Raw genomic sequence first — 11,185 nt, forward strand, 5'->3', positions numbered from 1 at the left:
ATAAATCAGTAGAAAAGGTTTGAGGTCAAAAGGATTTTTAAAACTCATTTTATAGCCTAAAAGGGCATTACCGGCAATAACCGAATTAAGCTTAAAACTCTAAGTTATACTCTACCTAAAAATAAATAAAAATTTCTAAAAATCCCAAAATATTTTTATATATCAGTGGGTATAAAGTTTGGTATAAAAATTTGGGTTTAGATAGGCTACGTGTTAATTATGTTATTTAAGTAATAAGAAAGCTTCTAATTACGCTAATGAGCATAACTCCTAATCTAGACCTCAAACTGATGTCAAAATTTAGGTACAAGTTTATAATTCAGTAACTAAGATGTCTACCCTTTTATATTTTCAAAAATCATATTTTATGGACATTTGGCATAACGGTCAACATAAGGGCATTTAACGGAAACTTGCATAATAATTAGACAACTTGTGAACCAAGCAGTATAATCACAGAGGGTTATACTAACATGTTACTAGGTTCAAAAGAAGTTCTAAGGCAATTCTTGTAGGATCGTTGTTGAACCCGAATGAGTCGTTCAGAAGAGTTGTTTATCCGAATCAAAGGCGGAATCAATGAAACGGACGCTCAATGTAATTATAATGCCTCTTGTATTGATTTAACACTGATTACAACCTGAGAACATTTTGGCAGCACTTCGTTACACAATTCTGATTCCGTGTCAAATGAACAAACAAGTGCACTATATATAGTAGTGGTGATTTCGCTCCTAATGATCAAGTGTCATTTGGGGCGAAATCAGAACCTTCTGATTTTGCTCCAAATGGCATTTGACCATTTCGAGCGGAATCAGCACGATATCCACTAATATTCGTTTCTCGAACTTCGTGCATAGATAATCCTAACCTATCCTATTATATGATACAAGACGAAGTCAATAGACGTGATGCACTAACAGACTCCCCCTCGGATATTGACGAAGTCTTCAGTGTCTAGTCTCTGTCATAACACCTCTTCAGTCTTGATGATTCCGCATTCTCACTCAGATTGTAACATTGAAAGCATCTTTCAATCTTTATCTTTGATCAGCTTCACCATAAGGCTCCCCCTTTCGTCAAGCTTCCGTGCTTTTAGGGATCGACACCTAGCTTTTCAGCTATAAGCTCCTCCTAACTTCCAGCTTGGCTTCAGACTCCCCCTTAAACTCAGCTCTCGGAATCGTAATCTGGACTATCTGCAATCACTCATTCATTTATAAGTAATAACATTTTAAAGTTTCAGATATCGTAATCTGACAAATCAAACCATTTAATCACTTCCCCTAACATCATACTACAGATAATTTGCAGTTTCAACAAAGAGGATCGTAAACTGGCTCTTTAACAATATAAACATCCAGAATCCCCCACAGTTAATCATCCAAGTCCAACTTAATGACCTTGGAGATATCACAAATTGTTTTTGAATTTTTTATTTTTAATATCAAGTTTCAAATTAATGAACTTGTTTTATTTTCAGAAACACAATCAGCTTTCTTAGATTTTGAAACTCAGCATCTCAGATTATCAGTTGTCGAAAATAAAGCAGAAATCAAAATCTTTTTGTATTTTCTGAAAATATAAGCAGTAAAGAAATATTTACAAACATATTTACATACAATATTTTTGTTTAAGTATGCGTCAGAGGATCATATCAGTTTTTGATAGGTCACAAGTACCATTGAGCTTAGTTACACATTAAGAATTAAACAATTCACTTAGATTGTCGAAATACTGGTCCACTTAAATTTTCATACAAATTTCAACTGATTCAGGATACGAATTAGATGTTTTAAGACTTAAACTTATTCATGTGTCCCACCTCTTGAATATACTCCCGTATCCAGAATCCCAATTATTCAGTGTTACAGGTGAGTATACCACAAATGATATCTGTAAGGGGTTAAATGCGAGGGACGTGAGAGCTCAGGTCGATACTTCCGTATACGCAGAGAGATGACGACTTCGACTTTTTGGTGTGTCCCCTTTAGAGGATCTTTTGTTACAACAGCACACGATTATCATTTTGCAATGGTTCATCGTTTTTTATGCTGAGGGTGGTGCTATATTTCAAGCAATGCGGGAAAGTATTATTCGTGGACTAGGTCAGAACTTCCATTCAGCAGAAGTCCGGGAATAATACCCCAGATATCACTGAGTATAAAGACCTAGTATCTCAGAATAAGGGACCTTTCAAACGAGATTTCAGGGGTTACCTATATATCCAAGTAGTGTTCCCCACGAAATAAGCAAGTTTGAATTTAGGTTTATATCCCGAAAAAAAATTACTAAATGTATAAAAACCTATCGGCATATCATCAGTGAGACTGTTTAACGCTATTTAAACTTTACAATTCTTTAACATACTGTAACTGTCTACTGATGTACTATCATTTCCTCTTTTTACGCAAAACTCAATTTTTGAATTTTATCATGTTTTTGTATTTTTCAAATTTTGTAATGTTTTTGTATTTTCTGACAATTTTCTCCCCCTAAAATGCAAAACCATTAAAAATTTGACAACACAATACTGATAGCTTTGTCTCGCCATGCATTTTCTGCTGACTATGAATCATTTGCACAAAAAGCAGTAATTACCCCCATGATCTACAACGCATTGATCTTTTACAGTTTGAAAACCGTTTTTCAATCTAGTGAACGTAATCATGTTTGTTCAGCCGTGAGGGTTTCGGCGTATTCAATCAACACACACTTTTTTTTATGTACAGAACAACCAATAAACTCCCTGTTCAACCAAACCAGGGTCCTTCAACCTCTTCCTCCTCTTCAAGTGCCAGACTGCTTCCGTTTTCATTCTCACAGTCTTTGGTTCCGATGAGCACCTGCACATTCAAAAATTTGATCATTTGAACAACGCAACCCAAGCCTGTTTAGACTCAGGTAGTTGAAAATGATTCTTTCCAGGTAAAACTGGATAATTTCCTTCATTTTTCTCAAAAACATTATCAATTTTAATCTCAACTTTTTCATCTTTTACCGAATTGACATTTTTCTTAACAGACCATGTTTGACCTGTTGGTGTTCCTCGTTTGTAAAAATGTGATTCTTTTTGAACACTTTGTTTCTGAACAACATTTGGTTTCCAAAACTGTTGAGGTTTTGTCATATCAACTAATGTTTTCCAACTCTGTGTTGTTCTCAATCTGGGTGTGTGAACATTCCAGGTCTGTCTTGAATCGAACCTGTTCTGAGTTAATCTCCAATTTTGATTGGAAGCAAACTTGTTTGTATTGTACCTCCAAGTTTGTTTCGAATCAAATCTGGTTGACCTTGGTTTCACATCCTCAGATTTCTGTTTTTCAACATCAACAGACTTTGGATTTGGACACTTTCGTGCAACATGTCCAATTTGATCACATTTAAAACACACTTTCTTTGAAACATCCTTGGCCTGTTGTTGTTTCTTTTTCATAGCATCAAACTCCTCATTAGACTGTTGTCCAATTTTGAGTTTTTTCTCTTCTTTCAAACTTTTTCCTTTAACAAAATTCAATTTTTGTTGCAAATCTTGTTTTTCATTTTGTTTCCGATTCTGTTTCTTTTTATAACCCAAACCAGCCTTCATGTTTTTCTTCTTACAACCAGGTTTGTTATAAAAAGTTTTCTGACCTTTACTAGCAAACTTTGGAATCTCAGACTTCTCAATCTCAACCATTTTGAAAACTTTATCAACCTTTTCTGAAATCACATTCTGAATCGGGAATACAACATCTAGGAATAGTTTGTCCGATCCAATCATGGTATAAACCAATCCCTTTGAATCATCATCCATAACTTTCTCAGATTTTGTGTTTTTCAGATAACCATCATGAAAATTACCTTCATCTTCATCCTGTGATTCAGACTTACCTTTGGTAGACTCATCTTTCAAAACGCTATCAGCAACCTTACTTACCACCTCTGAATCATCAGCTTCATCAGATTTGGTGTAAGTCACATCGATACTTTCAGGTAATTGGTCAACTATGTTCAAACCTTTTGCCACCTTTTCCTCATCATAAAAAGTATAATTGTTTCTCAATGGTGGTGGTACCTGATGAAATTCTGAACCAATACCCTTTTTGTTTTTGTCAGTGTCTTTATCATCTGGTGTGATGTTGAAAATGCGTTCGAGAATGTATGAAGAGTTATGATAACTTTGAAGTTTGGTTACAACCTTTTCTTTTTTGGCCAAGACTTGTTTAAGATTAGCAATTTCATCGACACATTTGTTCAATTCAAGTTGCTTTTTTTTAAACTTTCTTCCATACATTTCTTTAGTGACTAAAGTTTCAGACAATCTTTGATCAAAACTTTTGACTTGGCTCTTCAAAGTATCATAAGCTTCATGTACTCTCTGATTCGACCACCTTAAAGAATCATACTGTTTTTGTAAATCTTGAAATTTAGATTCTTTTTCAACACAATCAACACATTTAGCAGTACACTTTTCTTTCCAAATCTTATTTTCTTCTTCAAGACCATGACATTTCTGTGTTAACTTTTCAACTTTTAATTTCAAAATTTCTTCTTTTTCGACTATTTCTTTACATTTCATTTTGAAAACATTTTCAAGTTTGTTTGCTTCAATTTCTTTTGTTTTTATAATGTCATCCTTTTCAGTACAAGCTTTGCACATTTCTATGCAATTCCTGCACTTGTTTTCATTTTCATCAACAATTTCAGCATTCAACAAGTCAGAAGATTCATTTACCTCAATCTTTTTCAGCACCGATTCTTCTGTCTCAACTGTCTGATCTTCCTCTTTGTTCTCCTCTTTTCCTTCTTTCTGTTCTTCTTCTATCTTCTGTTCTTCTTCAACTTTCTGTTCCTCTTCAGCAGCAATCTTTGCGACAGTCTTCACTTCTTCAATCATCTTCTTCAATTCTTCTTTTCTCTTCTTCATTTCTACCACCTTCGGTAGACTTGCTTCACAAACTTCTCTTATCTTGCTCTCGAAATCCTGCAGATATGTTTTATCAGATAATCTTCTTGTGTTGAAAGTAGCCTGTCTTGGAAGCAAATTTGTTACAGCTTTAAAATCCACTTTTGATGGGTCAACAGCTGGATTACCCCGTGGATCCATGTAACATTCCAACTCATCATTCCATCTTTTTGCTCTCTGGGCTTCTATGAATGATTCGTTTAATTTTCCGATTTCCCATCTTGCATAATCTGCTTTCCACCATCTATCAGGATCAGCATCAGCTACAAATGCATATCCAACAGCATCTTCTTCAGGGCAAACTTGACTCCAGTCGTAACCTTCATCGTCATGAATAACTGCAAGAGCCCTTGATTTTTCTTCAGGCTGCTTCAATCTTGGAGGCTCAGACTTGTTCTGATGATAAATCGCTTTCTTGTAATAATCTTCTTTGAACGGGTTTTCAGAATCATCAGCATAGTCATTTCTACACTCGCGCTTAAAGTGACCTTTCTGTTTACATTTGAAACATGTCACCTTTGATTTGTCAAAGCCTAACTTGGTAGAGGGTCCACCAATAGACTATCATCTAGTTATCTCCATGAAACGCTGTGCCCTCCTCACTGCACTGGCCATGCACCATCTTATGTCGATCAATTCCATCTCCTCAGGATCAATATGATCATAATCTTCTTTTGTCAAATTGGTGTTGTCAATCTTCCCTGCAACGAGACTTTCATACGATTCAAGTACAGATGCCAAGAAAACCATCTGTTGTTTTGCTGACTCTTCGCTGAAATTCTGCCCATTCTTCAAATCCACTGCGATATTACACTGAAATAAATTCTTGGAAGCAGATTGACTTTAAGTGTTTGAAGAAGATCCACTGTGAAAACCACTATGAGGACTTTCATTGTTTACTGAGTTTGAACTTTCTGTAGAAAACGCTGTTCTTGGAGACCTAGCCTGTGGTACATTTCCTCGGTAGTAAAGCTCCACATTCTGCTGATAAGCTGGATTGTTGACTTTTGATCTCTTTATCTCCAGCTCATGGCTTTCAAGCCTTTCAATCAGCAAATCCACTGTTAAATTTTCAGGCTTGATTGTGTTTTTCAACATTAGAGCGAAATATTGCCAATCTTGATCATTTGGCAATGAATCAAACAATTTATCCACCAGCTCCTCTTCAGTATATGTGATTTTGTGTCTGGCCAGCTCCATTTTCAGATGCCCAAATCTTTCGATCATTTTACAAACAGATTCATTTTTCATGCAACTGAATAGATCAAACTCTTTACGCAACAATTTCTTTTTGTTTTTAACAATTTCATTACTTCCCACCCATTTTCTCTCTAACGCTTCCCACAAACTCTTTTCTCTTTTTCAAGTAACGAAATAATATCTTCTCTCACTGACTGTTTAATCAATGTAATCATTTTATATTCAGCGACAACATTTTTTATATCTATGTCTGTGAAATCTTTTTCATTTATCAACTCTCCACCCTCTTTTACTGGTGCGGTATATCCATTTTTCAATTTTAACCAACTTTCAGGAGCGAAAGCTTTTACCCAACCCACAAATCGGTTTTTTCACCAGTTATAATCTTCAACTTTCATTAGCTTCGGTGGTTTCTGTTGGCTTCCATACATGTTCTCAAACTTCAAATTCTCCGAAATCTCTCTTGAATATTCTCTCATCTCAGATCTTCTATCTGTCGATTCGGAAGTGAATGCGTTGTAGAATGTGTTGTAAAATTCTTCACCACTGTTAGACATCTTCAATCACCCGAGAATAGACAAACGAACAAACTCAATCAGTTTAAACAATATCAAATATTCTGAAATAAGCCGACACTCGATTGTCGTGAAATGATCTTGACGCAAAAAAATTCACTTTCGAGCGAAATATGACTCTCGGACGAAATCAGATTTTAACCAAGTATTCCCTTTCGAGAGAAATAAAGGAATAACACTATGAGCGAGATCACTTGAATAACAACACAGAGTTTGGAGCGATATCACAATCTTTGTATCTTGGGAGCGAAATCAGACTGACATTGGAGCGAAATCACACATTGTCCGTTCGAGCGAAATCAACTCCAAGTTCATTTTTGTCCATTTTTAGTCCGAATTTAGATGTGAAACTTTCAAGGGTTTATCTATGTCCAATTTTAAACACACTGTGAAAATTTGATCTGGTTTTATCCGTTAAATTTTGTTCTGTTGAAGAAAGAAGGTGTAGAAGACAGAAATCTGATGCAATTGAGCTAAACTCTTCCTCCTGTGCTCTGATACCACTTGTAGGATCGTTGTTGAACCCGAATGAGTCGTTCAGAAGAGTTGTTTATCCGAATCAAAGGCGGAATCAATGAAACGGACGCTCAATGTAATTATAATGCCTCTTGTATTGATTTAACACCGATTACAACCTGAGAACAGTTTGGCAGCACTTCGTTACACAATTCTGATTCCGTGTCAAATGAACAAACAAGTGCACTATATATAGTAGTGGTGATTTCGCTCCTAATGATCTAGTGTCATTTGGGGCGAAATCAGAACCTTCTGATTTCGCTCCAAATGGCATTTGACCATTTCGAGCGGAATCAGCACAATATCCACTAATATTCATTTCTCGAACCTCGTGCACAGATAATCCTAACCTATCCTATTATATGATACAAGACGAAGTCAATAGACGTGATGCACTAACAATCCTAAACTTGGCTAAAACGGGTCAGAACTGAAAGTCAAAGCGAAAGTCAAACTATGCGACTTTCGGTTCCAAACCGGGTCTAAACAGAAAATTGCCGAGTTGAACATGTTAGGACATGTTCTTACATTAGTTATCAAGTTATATTAATGATCAAACAGGTTGCATGTATCCTACATTGCTAATTATGAGTTAATTTGGATTTAAGCATTCTGTTGACTTTTTAAATATACTTTGACTCGACAATTAACGTGGTTAGAGTGGGAATCTGGAAACACCCTTTTAAGGGTTTGTTACCCATATAATTACCTACTTATAGGTATTTTTAATTCGAGATTTGACTGAGTAATTATGGACTAATCTCGAAGTCAAACCTTAATTACGATGGTTTGACTTTTAGCTAATTAACTAAGCTAAAATGGATTAAGGGAGGTTAAGGACACTTACAAGAGTCCTGAGAAGGATTAGGGACACTAAGAATATTTGTTGCTGACCAGAAGAGCTCCAAGAGTGAACTTATGCAAAGTTTGAAATGAATGAATGAAATGTTCACAACTCAAGCTCTTATATAGTGAACCTTAGGGTCCAAGATCATGCCAAGGTAGTCTAGGATAGTTACAAGATTATCCCAGATGTCCCTATGTGGCTAAATACTGCCTAGCAAGTCCCTTGTTTCGAAAACCATTTCAATAAGGCGGTGCAACAGGCTAAACAGGCAGCTGTCCATTTTCTGCTGCCAGCGACAGGCTTACGGACCGTAAGCCTAAGCTCTTGCGGTCCGTATGCAGCTCTTGCGGACCGTATGCTTGAACTGATGCGGTCCGTAACCGACCTTTGCTAAAATCGCCCAGGTATGTATCTTACGGACCGTAAGCCTAGGGCCTTACGGTCCGTAACCGTTGACCAGAACCAAAAAAATTTTGAAATTTCAAGCCTTGACCATGCAACATCGTGGACTCCGAATTTTCATGCTTTTACTACAGTATAAGGGTCCCTTGTTCAGCCTTTGCATGCAACCTGTTTATTTATTTAAAACAACCGGCTAATATCAGATGCTTATCATAACGATTTAAGGATCTTGGGATTTATGATTCGGGTCGCTCAGAGGTGTTTTAATAACATGTCGCCCTTGGGTCGTTCAGATGTATCTTTAATAATATGACGCCCTTTTTAAATCCTACCATACATCTTTATTTGATCTGGGTTCCTGACACGTTTGTCTCATGACACGTGTCTTTATTTTATTCGGTACGATTTTACGAGGTGTTACACACACACACACACTAGTGTGTGTGTTTTGTTTATTTTAAGTTTCAATAAGAACCTTATTTCAATTGCCCATTTCTGGTCCCTCAACTTTTAATGGTTTATAGTTGAGCCAATTTACTACAAGTTTCTTTATTGTTTGTAAGTTATGATTAACTAGGTTAGTAAATCCTAGTTACGTTATCCTTCGGTTAAACCAACATATATACCATATGCAATTAAATATAAATTTCTAATATTTTCAGGGTGTTACACTTATTGATAATAGCTAAGAATATTGGTCGTATTTTTTTATGACATGATCCTATATGTATGAGGGAACCGAAGTGACTCCTATTTCAAGTCTTTGATCTCCCGTCTCAATTAACTGCCTCAATAAACTGTCTCAATTAAGAGGGGTCATGGAAAGAACAGGTTCAAAATCATGATCAATTCCTTTTTCAAATCCTGCTGCAGCTGCACGAGCTCTTCTTGCGTGCCACAAATGCCCTACGAAGACGAAAAATCCTAGAACAAAATGAGAAGTAGCTAACCAACTTCTAGGAGACACATAATTGACTGCATTGATCTCGACATCTACTCCACCCATGGAATTTAAAGAACCTAAAGGAGCATGAGTCATATATTCTGCGAACGACATTTTTGCCAAGGTTGTATGTCTTTTGTCAGCCGACTCATGTCCAACCCATTTGGACCCCTTAGAGGTTCTAACCAAAGAGTGCGCAAATCCCAAAAACACATAGTTTCTCCTCCAAAAATGACTTCTCCGCTTGGGGAACGCATTAAATATTTACCTAAACCGGATGCCCATGAGCGGATCCTACGTTAGCTCTAAGACGTTGGTCTCTAACTAGAAAAGTAAATGCTTGAGCTTGAGAAGCTTCTAGTCCAGTGGGTCCATAAAACTCACTAGGATAAGCCGTATTATTGAACCAGACAAAACAACAAGCAATGAAACCAAAGATAGATACATTCTCCTAGTTTGGGCTATTAAAACCGTGGCCCATCTCACCAATCTGTATGTGGGGACCCGCTCCCCCAGCGGCCCCCTCAGGCTCGTGAACAGGAATATCGTGCATGTGAACGTCATCACCTCCACCATCGCCATCACCACCATCACTATCATCATCATCATCATCATCATCATCATCATCATCATCATTATCATCATCTACGGGAAGCGGGTCCCAAACTCTGTTTAACTTGTCAACCAACTTTGGGATCCCGTTTACCTTCCGGATCAAATGCATAGAGTTCGGTTGCGCCAAATCGAGCATACCATACTCACAAGCTTCGGTCAAATGGTCTAACCGAACCTGATAAAATTTGGCGAGTTTGGTGGCAAAGGCTCCTCCGCAGATTCGTGACGTGGGCATCGAACCAATACCTCACTGAATCGACTCTTCAACGCTGACCGCCAAGTTGCAACTTGAACCGGAGATGATGCAATAGAGGTGAAAAAGGTCGCGGGTGGTAATGTTGCCCGTGCTGTCACCTCGACCCCCTATAACACGGAAAATGGCTCGCTCGATGACTCGGTGAAGTGGGTCAAGAATCCATGTCGCCTTGGCCCTCTGAGGGTCCCATATCTGACCCGGCACTGTGATTTCGTTCCAAAAGGCGGCCTTGTCCGCATTTGGCTCCCAATCTTGCAAACTACCATGAAATAGATCCGAATTGATCTCTTCATCCTCGTATAATCCCAACACATGACCGAACCGACTGATTGATTGATGGTGCCATTTTCGTCCTAATCGGTATTTTACACCAACATTTTTCTCATATACGTCCAGGCAAGGAAAGGTGAATTGGAAAGACGCCAAAAACTCAATCACTAACTTTACATACTGGGGTTTCGTTATCTCGAAAAGGCGGGTCCAAGGAAAGGTGAATTGGAAAGATGCCAAAAACTCAATCATTAACCTCTCGGACTGTCCGAGCAATCCAAGTCGATCGTTTGCAACTTCCTCATGGGCTCAATCAAATGTCTCCTTGCCCACAATCTTTCCACCTTAGTGATACAACACCCTTCTCTAGCATTGTCACAGAACTGCAAATACGGGTGATCCATCTGCAAGAATGAACAAAATTAATCAGCAAACATTAACAGACAAGAACATGAACTGGACATTTTGGCACGGTCGTGCCATCATCTGGCACTATCATGCTTGACCTGGAAACCATCAAGATTATGAAGATTTTTGGAAATTATGAAGTTCTAGGTTTTTATTCCCCAGTCGCACGGTTGTGCCACCCCTTGTCACTCTCGTGCTTGACCGA

At 37.6% G+C, this 11,185-nt stretch overlaps 1 pseudogene; it reads right to left on the bottom strand.

Annotated features, from left to right (window-relative positions):
* Positions 1-9,191: 9,191 nt before the first annotated feature.
* On the bottom strand, positions 9,192-10,281 carry LOC118488835 (annotated as a pseudogene).
* Positions 10,282-11,185: the final 904 nt, after the last annotated feature.

Source organism: Helianthus annuus, chromosome 17 (genome assembly GCF_002127325.2).
Source record: "Helianthus annuus cultivar XRQ/B chromosome 17, HanXRQr2.0-SUNRISE, whole genome shotgun sequence".
NCBI lineage: Eukaryota > Viridiplantae > Streptophyta > Magnoliopsida > Asterales > Asteraceae > Helianthus > Helianthus annuus.